The sequence below is a fragment of the Colossoma macropomum genome, unplaced genomic scaffold (assembly GCF_904425465.1).
Source record: "Colossoma macropomum unplaced genomic scaffold, Colossoma_macropomum, whole genome shotgun sequence".
NCBI classification, from domain to species: domain Eukaryota; kingdom Metazoa; phylum Chordata; class Actinopteri; order Characiformes; family Serrasalmidae; genus Colossoma; species Colossoma macropomum.
This window is the reverse complement of record NW_023494803.1, coordinates 14,696,208-14,717,311: the sequence shown is the minus strand read 5'-3', so window position 1 is coordinate 14,717,311 and position 21,104 is coordinate 14,696,208. Positions and strand designations below refer to the sequence as shown.

Sequence of the window (21,104 nt, the reverse complement as noted above, 5' to 3'; positions counted from 1 at the left end):
ATATTATTCTTGTCTTACAGGTGTGGTAGACTAAACCCTGTGTGTGAAAGTAAACTTATCACAAGTACACAGAGATCATACATACTTCAACAACAGGTAGTAAAAGAAGCAGAATAAAAACAATAACATTAAATTAATAATAATAAAATATCTGTTGAAATAAAACTTTTAAAAAAGTTATGCAAGATTGATTTCTGTTTAGTATATTGGCATCTTCAATACCTTGACTAATCCTGAAAATGGGTAGATGACTTAATTACTTATAGTGATAATGAAAGCACAAACGATTAATGACAGCTGCAGATGCATAATGATCAGACTGCAACTTCACGAAAAAACGTCCAAATATGAAAATTTTGTAGTCAGTGTACTGAATTTTATTCTCCAATACTTTTAGTTAAACCGTGCTTTGCTGACAGATATGACTGTCAGTTCGCAATTCATATTTGTTAAACCGAAACAGCAGAAAATCCCTTACTTAAACTATATAAAATTTGTACTACTTGGGTTGGAGCTCTGTTCTTTACCTCTTATTTTTCTTAATTTTTATCTGTTCTCTTCATAAGAAAAAATGTGCATTATAATAAAATATAAATCAGAAGCAGTGCAGTGAGTTTGCTTTGGCAAAGGGGCAGCTTTATCAACATCTTTAGTACAGCCAGTGTTGTGATGAATTTTGTTACCTTGTGGAAATGTCATGCAACAGCGTATATTTATAGTTTTGTACATAAAACTCTAGGTAGGATATCTTCATAAAATCACCTTATGAAAAAATGCTAACAGTATTAAAACTACAAAGCTGAAGTCAGGTTACTATCCGCCATTCTTGTTTGAGTTTTTCTGTTCCACCTTAAACGGTGCAGTGGTTAGCACCTCAGGTGTTATGGTAATAATTGCAGCGCCATTTAAAGGGGAACTCAACCAATTTTGCAAAATTACTTAATCATTTAATGGTTTAGATGTACACAAAATCATTCAGAGTGGTTTGGTGTGAAATGCGCCTTTCTAGAGAAATTCTGAATCAGTAAATTTCTCTAGCAAGGTGCACTTCACACCGAACCACTCTGATTGATTTGGTTTACATCTTAACCATTGAATGATTAAGTAATTTTGCAAAATTGGTTGAGCTCCCCTTTAAGACGGAAAAGGAAATTTCAGCTGGTGGATAGGAAGCCGAATTCAGCCTTGTGTTAAAACCACAGGTAATGTAGTTTTATCGTCTAAATGTACTTATCAGATTATCGTATTAAAAAAATAGGATATTTTGATAGCCTAAATGAGCTTTTCTGGGGGAAAGAGTAATAATAAGTCTGTGCTGAATTAAAATTTGGCAGCAAGCATAGCATAAATCGCTAACTGCTAGGTAGCCCAAGTTTTAACTTTGTGTGAGCTGTCCTGACAATGATGGGTAGCTAATTTTGTATTGCTTATGACTGTTAATATTATCAACTGTAGGGAGATGACCACAGACTTTTCACATCTTTTAATTTTGAATCTTTTCACATTTTTTCACGTCTTTGTTTTTGCACCAAATTATGGGATAAGGATATTAATAACTAGTATCAGTATCAACACTGGTATCATTTCTGTTCGGTACTCACTGTGCAACGTGTTATAGGTAAATAAATATAATATAAATTTGATATACAGCAACACGGTCAAATGTTTGTTACTGTACTGTACGTACGCTTGGTTTATTTTATTTCGGAAGACAAGTGAAGCATTCACACACGCAAAAAACATGCAAAGCATCAAGAAGCCCTCACTCAGCATATAAACTCCAGTTTAACTTTAACTAGAGAGGGAGGGGGCAACGAGTAAAATGAGTCATCAAACATACTTTAGCAACGTCTGAAACATGTAGTGTCACTCCACTCAGACAGACATTCCCTGTCTGAGTGGAGTGATCGGCGATATATTCTACTGTGAGCAAGTGTGAGTGACGAAATAAGTGGTGTAACTGTACTGGCTTAGAGTGAACTCACCTCTTTCCTAACATCCTAACAAGCTTTAGCAGCGTTAAATCACGTCTGTTCCACACAACTACAGCGCTGCTACAGCACTCAAACAGACATATTTTAGTATTAGTGCATTCCCAAGCAACGAAAGTCAAAGAAAGAGTAGGGTTCATACAAGTTACAGCCTACATTTAAACGAAAGTAAACTGAGGAAGCTGTGAGGTATTGGACAATGGGAGAACGCTATCTTACCAGGCTTGGTGTTTTTAGCTGCTGGCTAACTTGAAGCAGCACTCTATCACTCGCACAGCACGGCGAATTGATGTTACTATAGATCGAACAACACACAAAAGCACCAATTTCAGTTTAAATGTACCTAAAAGGAGGACTCTGTTTGTCTGGTGTTAGATATATTGAGGTTCACCCCTCAAACTAATATAGAGAAATCCAGGGGTCTGATAGCTGGTGTTTGAATACTGAGATATGCTCTGACATGGATGTGGTAGGAGTGATGGAAGTAAGGCCGTGTGATCCATCACTGATGTACCGAGCCAGCTAATGTTTGCTGTTCATACTAAGCTGACGTTGTTGAGAAACTAAGCTGTTTAGCACTGTTGTTGGCCACTTGTTTAGCATTTGTAACAGGATAGCCTAGCACTCATCACCAGACAGCTAAAAATAATCTGTTTTCTTTCTTAAATTATGACTATTACAAAAACTGCGGCTGTGCTTTTCCAGCTGGTAAAAACAGCTCACCAGAAACTTTCTCCCACTCTTCCAAGACAGATTTGTGAAATGTTCCATTGTTTGGCAAGTATTTGTCATGTTCTGATCATAAAGGATAGTTTAAAACGACAATTAACCACTCAGGAGCAAAAATCAGCCTTCAAACTTGAAATAAAGATTTGACGTTTATCGCGATGTGTATCGATATCGAACTATAAGAATTTTGTTTATAGTGATAACATTTTTGGCCATATCGCCCAGCTCTAGTTTAACTTAAGAAACTTAGCAGGTGAAATGACCATTTTTCTTATGGTAGCAAAACAAAAGAAAAAGAGATCTCTCTATTTGAATGATTTGAACAGCTACTGCAGGTAAAACAAGCGCAACATCCACCACAAGGCTGAATTTAACTTGTTATTCGCCAGCTTTATATTCAAATTTTTGTTCCACCTTGAATGGTGCAGCAGTCAGTTGCCGAAATGCACCTGCTGCATCATTTAAGGTGCAGAAAACTGGAAAATTGTCCAAATTCAATTCAAACTAGCAACTAGTTTTAGTGCTGATTACTCATCCAATGTGCCCAAATTTACCAAATTTACCAAAAATTACCATCTATCCATCCATCCATCATCTAAGCCACTTATCTTTCTGGAGGGTGCTGGAGCCAATCCCAACTTTCATGGGGCTAGTCCATCGCAGGGAAAAATTATCTCCAAATATAAATTTTAAATTAAGTTCAACAGTACTTTAAAAAAATTTCTTTTTATGTGTTGCTGCACTTCTCTTTGTGTATACCATTACGTCTGTCATGGTTATTTATGTACCATGGATTTTGTATTTTATTTGTAAGGGTGGAAAAAAAAAATAATATGCAGCTACACTAATAACATGCTGTCATTAAAAGGCCGTATTATTGTTACCATGATTTTGGTGTTCAGAGTTGACATGGCCTTACATTAGCTAAAGAATACATACTGACTTGTTTAGGACTTGAAAATTAGGACTTGGGACGTGACTTCAGACTTGCCTGTACTGAATCTGGACTAGAATTGAGACTCTACTGTCTTGAGTTGGAACTCGACTTGGGACTCGAGTGCCAAGTCCTGAGACTTGTTACTTGCAACTTAATAACTTGTTTCCACTTCTGGAATATATAAATCATAGGCTTTGTCCGAACACAATAGTCTATTCAAACGTACAGTGTGAGTTATCAAAAACAAGATTTTTAAAACCGCACAGTTTATATGGACTTTCAAAGGACGTACAACTACAGCTCAACCAGCCATACAAAAAATTCCAACAAGACTTAAAACACACAAGCATCCACGCCTCAGATGCTTTAGCTTTGGAAGCAATTCCTGCTGTCACTTTGCTACAGAGACAGTCGTTGAAAGACATAGATGAAGAGCAAAACAACAGCTGCACAGAAGTGCTTTTCGTGGAACAGAACCCACTCCTCCCCACTCAGGGCTCCAGAATGTGACTAAAATGGTTGCAATTGCGACCAAAATTATTACATTGCGAGTAATAAAATTAATTAACTCGCCAGTGGGGACAGGTAGCAACTGATAATATTTTTTATGGATAACTATTTATTACTATTGTTTTGTATTTATTGCTTTATGTTTTTTCTTTCATCATTTTTCATTATAAAACGTAACCGATAGGCTTTAGCACCTGCCTGTCAAAAAAACACCTGCATGCTTGGGGGATTTTCAACCAGAGTGGCAAAACGTGACAAACAAAGCAGATGAGCCGAGCTGAGCTTTCTGTCGTTAACATTGGTGTGTACAAAATGGCGAAGTGAAAAACATCAGATTTTTCACACAATCTATGTCTCTGTCAGACCTTAAGAGGTCATCTGATTAAACCCAGTCTGACTCAGGACCAGTGAACTAGTTGAAAGACCCACATAAAGATGTACCTGAATAACCATCTACCTCAAGCACTTCTTGCAGAAGTACAACCACAGAGAGATTTCAGAACTTTGTGGCTTCAGGAATTTGCATGACCCAGATATGGCAACATAAGGCAGACTGTACTGTGAATTCTGTTCGAAAGAAAGAAAAAATGTAGCTGGAAAAATGGAGTTCTTAAAAGGAACGAATCATTTAGAGACGGAGAAAAACACGGCAAGGGTCGAACACATAATAATGCACGCGATTTCATCATCGCAGAGTGCTCCCGAAGAAACTTCTTTGGCTCATGCAGTGTCTTGTGCAAGCAAAAAACATTCAAGAAAGAATCCAAAGAGCTTAAAATTAAATTCAATGATAGCATACATGATAGCACATAAAGAATTAATCTTTACCAAATTCATCTCCCAAATCTTGTTGATGAAAAATAGTGGACTGGATTCGTCAAGAATCAGGCACAGTGGAAGGGAGAGATACTTAAAGGGGAATTCCATTAATTTTTCTAAATGTCTGTACAATTCAATAGTTGAGACACAAACATTCAAATTGTTTGAATGTGAAATGGTTATTACAGTGAATTGTTATTACAGTGATGGTGACAGAAACCAGGACTTCTGATGTCAACAATGCAAATGTGGCCATTTTATTTACTATCCAAAACCACCAGTGAACCTAGAGATGGGGGGAAAAAATAAATTCTTAGATGCATTGTGGATGATTCTGAATAGATTCAAAAATGTCAAAAATCGATTTTCTAAATTTTAATCAATAACGTAATGTTGACAAAACGCAAAAGTGCGGAAGTGCAGCGCCCGGACAGTCTGTGGCGTGCACACTACATTAAAAGCTAGTGCAGGGGTCGGCAACCCAAACGTTAATAAGAGTCATTTTGTCTTTTCAACAAAAATCAAACCACCTTGGGAGGCACAACATTTTGAGTCCATTTTACCATCTACGTGCTAATAGAGCTGGGCGATATGGCCAAAAATGTTATCACGATAAATAAAATTCATATCGTTCGATATCGATACATATCGCGATAAATGTCAAATCATGATTTCTTTCACGTTTGAAGGCTGATTTTGCTCCTGGGTGGTTAATTGTGGTTTTAAACTATCACTTATGGTCCGATCATGACAAACACTCGGCAAACAATGGAACATTTCACAAATCTGTCTTGGAAGAGTGGGAGAAAGTCTCTGAGCTGTTTTTATCAGCTGGAAAAGCACAGCTGCAATTTTTGTAATAGTCATTATTTAAGAAAGAAAACAGATTATTTTTAGCTGTCTGGTGACGAGCACTTGGCTACCCCGTTACAAATGTTAAACAAGTGGCCAACAACAGTGCTAAACTCTTTAGTTTCTCAACAACGTCAACTCGGTTCGGTAGGTCACTGCTGTCACTCCTACCACATCCATGTCAGAGCAGATCACAGTATTCAGACACCAGCTAGCGACGACTGGATTTCTCTAGTAGTAGTAGTTTAAGGGGTGAACCGCAGTATATCTGACGTTCGCTGTGTAAAAGCATTATCTGCAGTGTGAATCTCTCACACCAGTCAAACGGAGTCCTCCTTTCAGGTATGTTTAAACTGAAAGCGGTAATTTTGTGTCTTGTTTGATCTACCATATCATAAATTCTCCGTGTTGTGCCGAAGCGCTGCTTCAAGTTAGCCAGCAGCTAAAAACAGCTAGCCTGGAAAGATAGCGCTCTCCCGCTCTCCAATGCCTCACAGCTTCCTCAGTTTACTTTCGAACATGAACCCACTTCTTTCTTTCACTTTCGTTGCTCGAGAATGCATTAATACTAAAATATGACGGTTTGGCGCTGTAACACGGCGCTGCAGACATGACTTAACAACGCTAAAGGTGTTAGGAGGCACGGAAAGAGGCGAGTTCGCTGTAGGACAGTACAGTTACACCACTGGCCTCGTCACTCACACTCGGCCACAGGAGAACAGATCGCCAATGACATCCACTCAAACAGGGACTGTATAACTCCGCGTTTCAGCCGTTGCTAAAGACTCATCTTACTCGTGGCCCCCTCCCTCTCTAATCATGTAGAAAAACTCGGAAGTGCGCCCTCTCCTGGCGACAGCAGAGTAGTGTTGCTTTTCTTGCAGTAGAAAACGCCACCAGGGCTTTCGCTGAACGTGGAAGTGTGAGAATGGTGTATTATATCGAACATTTATCGAACCTGTCTTATCGCTCTATCGAGGAAAAATTATATGGCGATACTTATCGTTATCGTTTTATCGCCCAGCCCTACGTGCTAATGTCCTAGTGTAGGCTAAAAATATAATACAAACAAAAATGGAGAGTTTCTCGTTCTCCAGTTTCTCGTTTGAATTTTCCTGTTCCACCTTAAATGGTGTCTGAGCCGCCAGAATGTAACTGCTGCACCATTTAAGGTGGAACGGCAAAATTCAAACAAGAAGCTGGAGAACGAGAAACTGACTTCTGTTTCACGTTTTTTTTAGTGTTTGACAATTTCTTGTTGCAGATTAAATGTATCAGGAAACCAGCTGACTGATTATAAATGCAAATAAGTCTATTCGTCTCTAAATTATCAATGCTCATCTTAGATCTTTCTCTTTGCCTTTTCATTAGCTACCAGCTAGGTGAAATAGCAGTTATAGGCTAAATTAATTCCATCGTTTAAGATCATTTATTGTTAAAACTGTGTTTGAACGATCAGTAGAGCTTTATTTTACTGCAAAGAAGGATTATTTTACTTTTACCTAGAAATGTAATTCTGATGTGGAGCCGCGACAGGCCAGTAAAAGAGCAACAGGCTGCCGACCCTTGAGGTAACGTATGGAAGCACTTTGGCTTCTATGGAGTTGAAGGGGAAAACCATATTACATGTTTCCATCCATTTTCTGCCCAGCTGTAGTTGCTGCCAACCAGAGGACCATCGATCAAGCGATGTCAAAACTTCCACCCAACTCGGAAAAGATGAAGTGAACTACAAACTCTATCGCAACTTTTACTGCCAAGGATTTGCATCTGTATTCAGTCTTTGAGAGCCAGATCTTTTGTGCTATGCCGAGATATAGGCGTCCCATCTCAAAGATATTTTACTGACACAGCGATTCCCCCCACTATCTACAACGAGACCAAAACCGAAGTTATGAAATCACTGAAGAAAACGTGTAGAATAGCTGTAATCTGGAAACCCATTGCCACAGGATCTTATTTCACCGCAACTGCACATTTTATCGTAGACGAGTGGGAGTGTGCTCCAAACAAGAGCAGTGAATGAGAGCCTTTCAGTTCACGTGCCACATCTTTTCCATTTGATTTATTAATAAAAGATATTGGAAGTAAATTGATTGTGGATCATTACAAATACCGTGCTTTAAAAGTTCCAAGCTGTCACACAGTGAGAAAAAAAAAGAAATCTTGTATAGAAAAAAAAATGCATCAACATGCATCGATAATTGTTTCATAATCGCATCGCAGCCCTCTGAGTCATAATCGAATCGAATTGTGAGGTGCCTAGAGATTCCCACCTCTAAGTGAACCTACAAGTGTCTTCTGAATTTTTATGTAACGTTGATGATTGTAAAACAGTGTTAAATCTGAAAATTCTTTGGGGACTATTTTGCCTTAGAATACCCTTCATGTATCCCTCCACCATGAATTAATTAAAATTAATTGATCAAAATACATTTAAACTGAAACTTTATCACAAAGTTACTGTAAAACAGTGTCTTGGACATCAGGCAGTGTATTCATAACCACTGCATACATTTATGGGATGAAGCTTTTAGAGACATTTAACTCCTCAGATGTCTGATGCCCATCATTATGATTGTTTTTGTCTCTTTTTTAAAATGATTCGTTCCTTTTAAGAAATCCATCTTTTCAGCTACATTTTTCTTTCTTTCGAAAAGAATCCGCAGTACAGTTTGCTTTATGTTACCATATCTGAGTCACGCAAATCTGACCCTTTTCAAGTTGAGTAGAGGCATAAGACAAGGATGTGCTCTCTCACTTGCTTTATTAACTCTGTTCTTAGAACCTAAGCTAAAGCCGAAAGGCAGGATCAAATTATTTCTCCAATTAGGTTTCATGATGATAACCATCACATCTTGCTTTGTGCAGATGATATTCTGCTCTGTGTGACCAACCAAGCAGTCTCTCTCTGACAGATGCTAGCGAATTTGCCTCTATACCTCCCATCACCCCTACTGGTTCTGGGCTAACATATATGGAAATTAAGACTTTTCCTTCACTACACTCTATTGTTTAAAATAACTATTCTGTTAGAGATGGGGTGCTTTACAACTCTCCCTTCAGGGCAGAATCTCAATAGTCAAAATGAATTTGCTCCCAAGACTCTTCTCTTGATTTCCACTTGGTTGAATGTTGATTCTAAGGTGGCCTGGCAAAATATATAGAGGCTAAAACTGTGAGCCCATATCGGCTAGAGGATTTGTTGTTTACAGGTATCTTACAAAAAGGATCTAAAACTTAAATTCAATGCCAAAGTGAACTCTCTTTTTGTCCGGCAAGATGCCTGTAGATTTCTGGGCGGCCCATTTAGATTCTCAGCAGAATCTCGCACAAACAGGAAGCAAATATTTTGTTTCCGAGGCCTGGTCTGACCATGATGTCCATGCACTTGGGGATATTATCAACAATCAAGGTTTATGATCTTTTCAGGACTTAAAAGAATCATATAATCTTCCCAGTCAATCTTACTTTTTGTATCTATGCATAAGAAGTGCTTTATGGGCATATGGTGTTCCACAGACTCTTAAAATCAAGAAAACATCCTTTAATGGATTGTCTGTGTGTTAATTTAAAGGGAATGTTTTTTTTCCATCTAAAGTAGCTTACTAGCTCACTTATCCCATAGCCATTTGCCTATTGAACAAGGACTATCTTCAGCAAAGAGTTTTACATACAGCTTCAATAGCTGCTTAAAAAAAATCCTTAAATCATGGTTTGATCCAGGAAGTCATCTTAAAAGGATGTGGTTTGCAGAGTTTAAACACATTATATTATTACAGCATTTGACAGCCATGGTCAATAAAGCAAATCCTAGAATGATTGGACAAATATTTTTGATAGGCTTTCAGCTTTAAACTTTTGCTGAAAGTTCTTTATGTAAGTTAAGGTGTAGCGTGTGGCATGTTTGGAGGCTTGTGGGCATGGGGATACTTGAGAAAACTGCTCCATTGTCTATAGGCTGTATTGGATCATCTATCCTGTGCTTTCTCTAAGGATGTAAGGCTGATGTGAGGTTTGGCAAGGCTGGATATGTAAAACTTGATCACAAGAAATATTTCAAAATACTGTTAGCATTTACATGTAAAATAATGGTATAGCTGAGTAGTCCAGGGTCTCCTAAAAATAACAACTTATGGCACGTGTGACTGTCTCTTTTAAATACGTTATAACTGTAATTGTAATTGATTGAAACAACAATGCGAAATTACCCTAGGGTTCTACGAGTTAAACCTGTTTTGTGGCATTTGGACCTGTAACCCATCAGGCTACCTCAAACTTTACTTAGCGAGAAGGCGACAAATTACTCAAATACTGCCCCCCATCAGAGTACAGACTTCATTCTGAAAATTGATGCTCTGCTGACACAACATTGAGAGCAGTTAGCAGGCTTTGTTAGCAGGCCAAATGGATCACACAACAGCACAGGTTTCGTTGCAGCTAACTGATGCTAAAATAACATGTTTGGAGTAAAGTGCACTAGTCACTGGTGCTGAAGTGAAAGACAAAATCGAATGTGTTCTGAGGTGTGTGCAGAGAATATGTGGTTCTGATATGTATAGCTCTTTGACATGGTCGAGCTGCTATCAAGGTTAGTTTTTCCTGAGGTTTTTGCTGGCTCTGATTTCCCCCCTTTTTCTGTTAGCGCCACCTATCAGTGAGCTCCCACACCATCACTAAGCCCTCTAAAATATACACGGGAGAAAACTGTTTATTTATCCATTCAGTCATGGAATAAAAATTTGACATGTCCTAATTTTGAAATAGCATCATCATATTGAAATATCATTATTGTTTTCACACACCGTATAATAATCATACCAACCCTACTAGCCATTATGATTTGTGTTTAGATTTTTCAGTTCAGTTTGTACTTCAGGTAAATACTAAATGTCTTAATTGGGGTTCCCGAGTGGCACATAGAGCTGTATTCAAAATCTTAGTATGGCAATATATAACACGTGGCGTTGTGCATATTGTTGCAGTAGTAGCTGTACTGACTAGCGTTGGGTGGATTCCTCATTTTTCAAACCTACAAACTGTCTCTAAATATTACCACAGCATACAGTATTACAGCATTGAGCAAAGGTTGTAAGTGATGTAAAAGCATTTATGGCCTTGCTTTATTTAGAATTTTTTTTGCTGTCTTGTCCTGCGTTTGCAAAATTGAAAAACATTAGAAAGAGCAGTTTACTTACATGTCACCAAGTTTATGTCACCAAATAAGTCAACGCTGCACAATTTTCAAGTCATCATTTGATAAATGTCATACAATTGATCTAACAGTTGATAAATATGGAACAGTGTTCTTCTGGAATAGAGGAGCTGGTTAGCATTAGCTTTGCTAGCATGATGACTACTCTGCTCATCACAGAACATTTTTGATTCTGGCTAACCAAAGCATCTACACAAGTTTATATGATAATAATTCCAATGTGAGGGAGTAAAGTTGGGTACCTGGCACTGAAGCGACAGAAAGGCAAAATTAAATCTGTTCTGTGGTGTCTGTAGCCAGACTAACTTGATGCTAACTTAGCGAGCATGCTACAGACCCAAACAGTACCTCACCCCAGAGCAGGCTTGATTCTGACTAAGTGGTGCTCTGCTGAAAAACTGGAAATGAAATACATGCATAATAAAGAACCTCGTTTACACCATCTATCTTCAGCAACTTCACAGTGATTTCACCAATACCTATAAAGCTAAAGGATATATCTGGGCCTAGTCCAAAGAGGCTGAAAAAGTATTAGACTGAAAATCAGCAAAAATAATGAAGTACCATACTCCATTAATAACTCTGTGATGCTGCTAGATAATAAAACTAGAGCTAATAATCATGTACAAATCCATTCCATTCCCCTTACGTGCTATTCCAGTCCACACAGATGTTTTTGAGGTCAGAGGCGAGCAATGATGGAGAAGAAATTCCATGATGTAAATGACAGGAATGCAAAGCAGCCTGGAAACAACATTCCTCAGCAGACCAGATGAGTATAAGGGGCCTATTTTAAGCACTGCATACATACGTATGTACGTGTGTGTGTGTGTGTATGTATAAACTCATACAGACTACACAACATCATACTGAACCCAAGGTTAAAGCATGAAAGGAAAAGAAAAAAAGTGTGAAAACAGACAGATAGTGGTGTTCATTAAGCACGACTGCCTTTTTTAAGCTCTCAGAAGCCTTGGTAAGATACAGCTGTGCTGTTTATTGCCAGGAGAAAATCCAATTAATCTTTCCTACAAAACGTAAGAAGATTGCAGGCTTACATCTAGTCACAGAGAGAGAAAGATTTTTCAACACACCTATGAGTATACTACAGTTTGTACATGTTATGTCAACACTTAGGCACTCCTGGTGATGTTATTTAATGGGGCTTTAGATAAGAAACCACATAAACATGTGAGAAACCACTAAAGCCTAAGGAGGAGGTTACAGAAAATGCAACAACAGAGGCTTACTGGCAGTCCCACCACTACCAACACTCCAGCACCAACAATAACAGCTTATATACACACACAACGGACACCTTTCATTACAATGCCTGCTGATTGGGGCTTCAATACTACATACTTAACAAATTCAAAGACTCCGAGCCAAAGCTAACCGTCAACCTTTCCAAACAAAGCTAGTGGCACCTCATTTGCTCAGCACTCTACGTTTTGTGGGAGAGGCAGACTGAAAACTAGCTGAATACTGAGGATCCTAATGTATGCTCCCCCTCACACATCTCTTTCAAATGGTGAGCTTAATCATGTCTGTAGGATCCCCTCCCCCATCTTTATGAGACAGCACTTGGTTGATGTCTCAAGACACAAACCAACTAGAGCCCCAAACCATCTGCTACTTATGAGCTTAAGTAGTCTACTTCAAACTCTCCTGCTCCATTCAGTGCCAGACTGGCCCAGATTCAACTAGCTCACAGCTCAATATGCTATCCCTTTTCTGGCGCAGACGCCTGGATTGCATTTTGGGTGGAAATGCATCTTTATATTCAGGGCACACCTTTGCCTTCCTAAATTCTACATATTGTACTAAGCCAAACAAAGTGGGATGTGTTAAAGGGAGCAGCCAGCTGAGGAGGTTCAGAACTGTATGCAGGTGTGTCGAGCCAGAGCAGGTGCAGGGAGCAAGCCCTGAAGCAGTGGGTGGGAGCTTCCCAGGCCTAATTGTTTTTTGAAAAGGAAAATGAAATTCACGCACTAAAACTCTGCGCTGACTCTGACAACTTTTACAAGTGTTAGGGCTTAAGCAGACATTAATGATTACTTACAATTAGACACAAGTGATAAATTAGCCAAGTCTGATCAGCAGCTTTGTTATGAAAGCAACATAAACCCTCCACAAATTGACTTATGCTCAAGTTAATGGTAAAGAAAGTTCTTGTGCACAGCAGCAACCATTACCAGCTATACATAGTGGGGCTTAATATCTATAAAATTCTAACATCACATCAATAACAATAAGCAATTCAGGGTTCAGCGTTAACTTTTCTTCCAACTTGCCCAGTCGGGCAAGTGACCTGAAAATTCACTGTCCCGAACCAAATTCCTACTGTCCCAAACAAATCTTTGTATTTGAAGGTGTTATAAATAAGCACACATACACTAATACATTTAGTTAAGGTTAATTATTCTTAAAATAAAACTTTTTAACAAAACTGCGCAAATTCCTACCACTGATTTGTATTTCTATTTTCTTATACATAAATTCACATTAAAGTTATCAATAATCTAAACATTAGCATTTGCATGCATACGTTAGCAAATATTACCTTACCTTCTGCAAGCCATGTTGGTACAATACTGGCTACCAAGTTCCAGCCCTTTCTTAATTTGAAGGTCTATTTCATGTAGGTAGACGGTGAAGGGTCTTTCTCTTTTAACCGTATGATATATTGTTGTGACTAACCTCGTCAACCTGGAATCTGCTTCACTCTTCATCCGTCGTATGCACATGTTGAGTGGCCCAGACACGTTAGGCTAGCAGTTTTTTTCGCTGCTACACACACAATGTGACAGAGAGACTTGTGGTGACACTGGAGCAACTGTTTTCTAAAAGTTGTAGTTCTGACAAAAAAAAAAAAAGAGCCACTTTTATCTGCCTTGTTAGGATATTCCCTACAAACTTTACAGAACATCTGAGTTTTCCATGAGGGAATGAAGCTGCGGACTCACTTTGCTTGGTATTCGTGCTTCGTCGACATTTTCCTGCACGCCTCGCTCTGACGTCATTTGTCAACAAATTAGTTTATTTTGTTATTCATTAGTTTGTTTTAACTAGACGCACAAATGGATAAGACCATTTTTGTATAGTGAGGGGTTAAATATTCAAGTGAATTGAGTTTGGCCTCAGTTACGTTCTTCTGTTAACACACTGCGGCCCCCACCCCAACATGAACTTGCCCGATTGGGCAAGCGATTTTTCATGCTGCTGTCCCAACATCGCGTTTTACTTGCCCCAGGCATTTGGGCAATCATTATTGTTGAACCCTGCAATTCTCCCAACAGCATACTATGGTACTGATAAGTATAAAGACACATTATAGTATCAATTGTGACCTGTTTCTTATAGTGAGTTACAGTCAGCCACTATCGCTTTGTCTTGGTCCCAGGAAGCCTTTCTGTTCACATGACCTCTGCTATCTCACGAGCCTGAAGGACCTCTAAGCTAAACCAAACAATCCAATCATGCAAGAGAGGAATAATGTGGAGTATTCATGTGAGGCAGGCAGGCTGGACCTTGGCTGGGTGACAGGGTGGACCAGATACACTTACAGACATGAAGCTGCTTGTCCTGAGGATCGGTATCAAGAGACAGTGACAAAGCACCTGCAAAAGCCACCAGACAACAGACAATGCTCTTAAATCTCCTTTGCTCAATCAACCATCTCCACTGGTCACTCCTTGGAAAAAAAAAACTTCCTTTGTAAAAAAGCTAAGTTAACAAAAGATCAAAATATTGACCTTTAGCTCTACTTTTCACATCAATCATATGAAGTACATTTAAACTACCTAAAAGCAGTTAAAAAAAGGCCTTGAGACCTTGAGAAATTCTCATTCACAGAGCCAACACTTCCATGGCTGTCACTTTGGAGGAAAAACAGACCAGAATCATTATATTCTCCAAAGCCACTACTGCCTAACATTCCAACATTTGAAGCTTGCGTATCAAAAATTCCAGATTCCAAGGCTCTTGGCACTGGAGCATGTACCACTGAGTACCAGGAGGGAGGACAAGGGTGAGAATGTCTGCAAAGAGGAGAGGGACTGAGAACAAAAACAAGGCCATAATGACAATTTACTGTGGTACTGTGCAGGACTGTATTCTGCAGATAATTAAAATATATTCAATCAACCATGAATATCTGCAAAACCGAGTAATCATTACAAAAACTATTATATAGCTTTTCTTTTTTAGCTATTTAAAGAAAAAAAACAAAGGTGCAATAAAGACATTAAGTGGTCTATAGACCAATTGGCTTCATTTTTACAACTGCAGTATCTACACAGAGTAAATGACCATTTATATTTTATATTTCAGTATAATATACTAAAAATTATTTCAAGAATAGATACAGTCAGTGTTCCTTTGCTCCTTTTTTGGCTGTACAATGAAGCCTTGAATATCCCATCTAGCCACCACAATATTATATGCATACATAACAAATGGATAACCGTGATAAAATCCTGGTTTAAATCAATAACTCATGGGCTAAAAGTAAAAAAAACAGAGAGCTAGCCCTTTACTAAACCCATGAACTTCAGCTTTTATTGTGGATACAGTGCAATGTTATTGATTTGAAAACCGTCATCAAAGTGCTCCATGTGAATTTCATACAGAGAAGAGTAGACATGGGGCATTTGGCTGTGTGTGTGCAGGAGCAAGTGTAAGAAGGCAGTGGTAGGTGGTGAACTGCCTTTTGCGTGAAAACATCAATATTCAAAAGATTATCCACAACTCCTGTCCTTAATAGCTCCCAGTGCTTACTTTTTCACGTAACATAGTGAAAACAGCAAGATCAATGAGCATAAATCATAAACACCAAAGAATTCTGTGTTGATCTTGACTGATCTGTAGTATGTATGAGCTGAAGTCTTTATGAGTTTTTCAATCATGGACAGTACATTGACAGGACAGCATGCTGTTGTCGTTTATGCCCCCCCCAAAACAAATCCTGGTTTAGACAGCAGAGTGGGCCAAACGCGTTTAAGGCTGGTACACTTGGGAATGTGAGGGGTGAACAGCAGCAGCCTGTTCATTCTTCTCTGCTGTTAGTACACTGAGGAAGCAGAAACAGGACACATTAAAAAAATTCCTCAGGGAACACGGACAGGTCAGAGAGAAAATAGAATTACTGTGCATCCCAGGCCCACGGCTCTATTACACTTTTGGGTACCAGACTAAAGGCTTCACATGCAGAAAATTAGGAGATAAAACAATGTTTTGATAAACAGCTGACTTATGTCATATATACAGTGTAGTTAAACGGAGATTGGCATTTTAGTTGTCTAAATAAAAGTTAATGGAACAAATCCCTGCCAAATAATTGTAATAGCATCAACATAAGCAAGATTTTAAGTGTAAAAATGTCACTCATAACATAAACAAGCAAACAAAAACAAAACAAAACACTGGGCTACAGCAACTTCACAAGACACATAGCCTTGTTTTACCAAAGTCAAATTTGTTTATTTTTGCTCATCAGATAGAGCTGCCTGCTAAATAATAGCTAAACATTACCCTCCAAATATTTTGATCAGTGTGACCTACTGAATTATGGGACAGATCAGCTGATAGAAACAACAATTTTAGTAAGAGAAACAACTTAAAGAAGAAGAAGAAGAAGAAGAAGAAGAAGAAGAAAGAAAAAGAAAAAATTCAAATATTTGTGGGTAAAAAAAGTTTCATATTTTTAGTTCAACATATACAAATCAGTGTTTGCATCACCTCTAACTAGATAACCAAAACATAGTTTCAAATTTTGCAGATTTCCTTCAGTTCATCCCCCATGTTCAGAGAGCAATCTGAATAGTACAAATGTGTTCTCCAGGACACATCATGAAGAAGCTGCACATTAACAGAGCAATGCAGGATGTATATCAACAAGGCTGGTTAAGGCTCAAATAGCTGGCAGTGGCATTTTACTTCTTAGGTCTTTATCAGTAAAACATTAAGTAAGTAATTATCAAGGATATCAAATATGCATGGCATTAAACATGAAAACTATATTTAAAAAAGTCCTGAGTACTTATGTAATAAAAACAATGAAAGTGGGCAAAACTTTGCATCACACTCAGTGATGTGTACAATGTTAGGATGAAAAAAGTGGGGACTTATCTTTACAAAGCAAACTCTGTACACTGAGTGACACTTATGTCACTATGAGAAATGACACAGATTGTGATTTATCAATGGAATGAGGATATGATTGTCCGCCAGCCTGTTATTTGATGAGACTGCTATATACAAGTCAGATAAATATATCGCAATGTTTGGACTAACTAGGAGTTAATAATATGGAGACCTAACTCAAATCAGAATCAAGTCAATAAACAAAAATAACATTGAAGGATGGGAAAAAACAGAACCACATCACTCTTCTATGCAGCAGTATTGTGATTTATTCACAAAGAGGTTCAGCAAACAGCCTAGTGAACAAATCACAAGAAATGTTCCTGCACGTTCTATGTTAGGCCATAGAATGGTTAATGTCTACAGGAAATATTCCATCACCACTTTATTTTCCCAGTAGGCCCACCTTCGATCTTTAGAAATATGAGAAGAAGGATGTTTTCAAGATTAGCGGCTCAACATGCACGAAGAACGCTAACTGATGAATCTAATCATCTATCATATTGCAAAAGCTTCGCAAATAACAGTGTTTTTGATCCCGGTTTTTAGCGCTAAAAATGTATATGAGACATGGGAGCCTTCAACCGTCTTTACTGCAATCTCTGAGTGCAAAGGACATCCCATAACATTTAAGTAACTAAAACTTACAATACAGTTACCACTTTCATTTTCTCCCATTTTTTCACAACACTGTGCCATTCAGGATAAAAAACGAAGTAGAACTAGTTCCAAACAACAGATCAGCGTTCAACATCATCTTACAAACATTGGTACAGCTTCAGCGTCCAAGTGTTATCAACAGCAATTCATAAGAACCTAAAACATGGAGAGGCTGATGGAATGCGATATGTCAAAGCATTACGGAGATTAGACGGCGATATACTGAACAAAAAAAAATAGAAAAAAACTCACTTTATGTAACTTGCGCATTAGATAGATACCATTTTAGAGACCATTCGCCTTTTATTCTGAGCTAAGAGTAGCTGGTATCGGATGTCTCACTGATCAGACGTCGAGACGTCGACTGAGTAAAACTAACGAATGTATCAAACTCTCTCTGACAAAACTTCACAGAAAATGTATTTCTATATCTGAACTCATATCTAGCTAGCTCGACAGTTACCGGGTGGCAAGCAACAGGTTGCTGTACTGGTTGGCAACTAGCAGCTCTAAGTTAGCAAAACTGTTTGCCATTTTGCTGTGCTAGCGACTCAAAGAGAACAAACCTGGTCCAATGCCAGTACTACCAACAAGTTAGCGTTAACAACCAGAAAATAGAAATTATTACAACAGAAAAGTTCCATATGTAGTGGTATAGTGGATAAGGTTCGGCTCGTTTTCCGCGAAGCACTGAGTATTAAAGTAGCTTAGCTAACAGGTTAGCTGGCCACTTCCCTTGCCGAGGTGCAGCTTCTCTTATGGCAACCTGTTGCGAGGAAGACGTTAGCCAGCCAGCGGCTAAGCTGAACACCAAACATACGCGCCTTTTGTCATTATGGAACGATACAAGAAAAAGAAAAGAACAGTTTACCTACGGGTTGAGGAAAAATAAAGTGTCCTCACTTTTAGGCGCTTTCAAATATTCCGAACAAGCCGTCTTCTTCACGGACAACAACATATAACAGCCTGTTTCGTTCTCGACATGTTTTGGTAAACTGAGACTGGGTGGCAGTTCGCGAGGAAGTGACTCTACAGCGCCCCGTCTGGCTCTTCAGGGCACCCTGCAGACAGGCAGTACCGAACCTCGTGGACAAACACGAAACCACGTTTAACATGCAAGCTGTCAAAATATACGTTTATTATTATACAACTTTGAGTTATTTTCCTGCAGGTTTGAGTATATATTTATGTCTTATATACATATATATGATTTTGTACTTCTAAGACCCCCCCTTTTAAATCCAAAAACATAATCTATGTATGTGTGTAATTTGTAAATTCCTCCTCACTTCAGTATGTAAATACGTACCAATGTGTTTTTGTAAGGGCATTGTAAGGCACTATATTCCAAGACTTATTATTTCACATTGACCACCATTTCAGCATTGTCAACATCATATAGAAACGTGCAAAAGACACAATGTTCACTGGTGGTTTTGTTTAGTAAATATAATATATATTTGTGTTGTAGACATTGCAGTTCCAATCACCACCACTGTAAAGAAATCTGGGTTGGCAAGTTTCTTTACAATACGTTTTTACATCAACGCATTTTGAATGTCTTTGTTTACGTCACTGATTAAATTATGCAGAAAATCTTAAACAAAAAACTGTGGAATTCCCCTTTAATATAGTGACTGTGCAGATGTCTAGCTGCAAATCACTCAGGCTGCCTATGTGTCTACAGGGTTGCTGGTATGATCCAAGACAAATGTCACACTAAGTAATAATATGGTCCCTTGAGGTCCACTTGCTTGTGTACCCAAAACAGTTGTAATTTATCTTTACATGACCATCCAACATCTCTTTAAACCTTAGAATTAAATAGGCTGAAATATGTAAATGAACCCTGTTCGTATTGGCTGGTCCTGAATTATGTACCTTATTCAAAAGCAGGTCACGCTGAAACTCTCCTCATAAGTAAAGCTTGAATGGGAGTGCAAAACTGCCATTTTCTGAATAGATAGATATATGTAATGCAATTATTTTCATGACATCATAAAAGCAATGAATTAACAACAGGTTGTTTTGGTAGCTTAAATTCTATATGTTTTGAAACTTAAACAATGCTTCCATATTACATCAAACTCTTGTTTTATTCTGTCAGTTTTCCATGATATGGGCCCTTTAAAAGGGCAATAGCATAGACCCTTCTAATCCCCAGTCCATACAGTGCATATATAAACATATACAGGTATTTTGAATTTGTTGTCAAAATGAACTGTTGATGTCCCAACCATGAACACATTTAAATAGGACTGCCCATTCAGCATACAGCAGGTTACCCTTCAATTTCACTCGTAAAGTGTTAGTCAGTCAGTCAGTCAGTCAGTCAGTCAGAAAAGAGGTCTTTTGCATACATCTGTCTAAAAGGCAAATCCGTTTAATCCTAAGGGATACAGAGAGGTGTGAAAATGGTCATGAAAAAATGAATTATGGCTATTTTTGCCACATAATACCACACAACTTTTAAGAGTGGGCTTTAGAGAAAAGAATAAAATACAAGAAAAAGGTACAATACAGCCCCTTTAATTTATTGAATTATAGGGGAATTCTACAGATTTTTCTATTAAATAACTGAGTAGTAAACAGTCATTTCTAAATATTGCTAAATTGAGAAATGCATTATCTCTACAGGATGCAGAAAAGTTAGTTCATGCATTTATTACCTCAAGGCTAGACTACTGTAATGCCCTGCTGGCTGGATGTCCGAGCAAAAGCCTTAACAAGCTTCAGCTAGTCCAGAATGCTGCAGCCAGAGTTCTTACTAGAACCAGAAAATTTGACCATATCAGCCCAGTTCTATCAAACCTACACTGGTTACCAGTTAAATTTCGCATTGATTATAAAATTCTCTTACTGACTTATAAAGCTGTAAATGGACTTGCCCCTCAGTACCTGAGGGAACTTCTCTCCCATTATGAACCATCACGCCCACCAATAAAGTTACGTCAGGGGGGAGAGCCTTCTCATACAAAGCCCCCCAGCTTTGGAATAGTCTTCCTGTTAATGTTCGGGACTCAGACACAGCCTCATTCTTTAAGTCTAGGCTAAAAACTTACTTGTATAGTCAAGCCTTTGGTAATTAGTTTTCCCTGTTGGTTCTATACCTGCCAGAGTTTCTGCTGCTCTGCTAACACTGTAATCTGTGATCAGTCACCCATTACAGAACTGACTCTCTGTGTTTTTCCTTTCTTTCTTTTCTTTGCCGAGTTGAACAGCTGCCCATCCTGTGCATTCTGATGCT

The 21,104-nt window shown here is 38.4% G+C and overlaps 1 protein-coding gene across 3 annotated transcripts in view; it reads right to left on the bottom strand.

Moving 5' to 3' along the window:
- The window catches only part of mpp5a (membrane protein, palmitoylated 5a (MAGUK p55 subfamily member 5)), a 72,997-nt gene extending 54,122 nt beyond the window's left edge, over positions 1 to 18,875 (bottom strand). The window contains exon 1 of one of the 3 annotated variants that reach the window (XM_036594174.1): positions 18,729 to 18,875. The gene's annotated coding sequence lies outside the window, so the exon portion shown is untranslated. The remainder of the gene's footprint in view (positions 1 to 18,728) is intronic. The other 2 variants (XM_036594176.1, XM_036594175.1) reach the window with 2 other exon arrangements.
- Between the last annotated feature and the right edge of the window lie 2,229 nt (positions 18,876 to 21,104).